Source organism: Egretta garzetta, unplaced genomic scaffold (assembly GCF_000687185.1).
Source record: "Egretta garzetta isolate BGI_Z169 unplaced genomic scaffold, ASM68718v1 scaffold4, whole genome shotgun sequence".
Classification (NCBI taxonomy): Eukaryota; Metazoa; Chordata; class Aves; order Pelecaniformes; family Ardeidae; genus Egretta; species Egretta garzetta.
Genome location: NW_009259329.1, coordinates 64,776 through 65,922, shown reverse-complemented (window position 1 = coordinate 65,922; position 1,147 = coordinate 64,776).

The following is a 1,147-nucleotide window of genomic DNA, read 5'->3' as shown; positions in this document are numbered from 1 at the left end:
GTGTTCGCGGCAGGGGAGACAATATCTCGGTTCTCCGGTCTGTAGCGGGGGGGAATTTGCAATGCAAATGGACCCGGGGATTCCTTCAGTGAAGCGGTGGTTATCAGCCGCAGGCTCAGCTGGGTGACGAGCCCGGAGGTCACTGTCCTGGCTGAGAAAGGAGCTGCTGGCTGCGGCGGAGGCATCATTAAAAGCCGCCCGCCCTGCAAACGCGGTTTTTCTCAGCTCCGCTGCTGACTCTGAGCGTGGCATTTGCATCTGAAAAGTGGGTTTTGTTTACCTTTTCTTAGAGCTCTAAATGACAAGTTATTGCGCTCGATTTTGTGAGCCTTAAATTAGCGCGGGACCGGCGTTACAAGTGCAATTTGTGACTGTTTCTGAGCGAATTTTCTTTTAGGTGCAAGGCAGAATTTTTTTCTTCGTGCAAGTTTCTTCTTTGAAATAGTTTGTTGATCTCTGCGAGGCGGCAGGAAAATGTGTGTTAGCCAATAACGCTGTGTGTGTTGCTAACCGATAGCCACAGGCAAGGATTAATCGGTTCCCAAATCCTTCTAAAGAGCCCGTTTACCTCATCAACCTGATAGAGGATATTAGTAAAGCAAAATGCTTAATCGCTTCAGTTAACAGCAACAACAACAAAAAAGAGCCCGATTTGGATTCTTTTAAGTGCCCCGGTTTTAATTTTCCATGTTTCTGTCTGATGCAGTCCCAAGAGACATCTCCTGGGACAGTCTCTTTTCTTCTCCATTGAGACAGGGCCTCTTTCTCCGGGAGTTCTCATTGATATCTTTAATTGTGGACATTATTCCCATGCACGTGACTCTTAGGTCTAAATCTTTTATTTTCTAACTCCCAGTCCTAGCTATTCACTCACAGCCTCATCATGGGCCTTGGTAGTTACATGCTTCCAGGCCTGAATCTTTTCTGGAAATGTCTCCATCTTTCCCAAGTTTCACTCAACTCTTGTTCTGCTGAATTTCCTCCTTGTGCAAGAAGCGTCGTGCAGACACACAAGACCCTTTCCTGAGAAAAGTGTCTCTTACTTCCACTGAAACACCGTTAGAGTTTGCTTTTTAGTTTAATTCCCATCGATGACAATTTTCCTGTGCCTTTGTTTTTGCCCTGGCAGGTGTGAATGTTTTTTTTT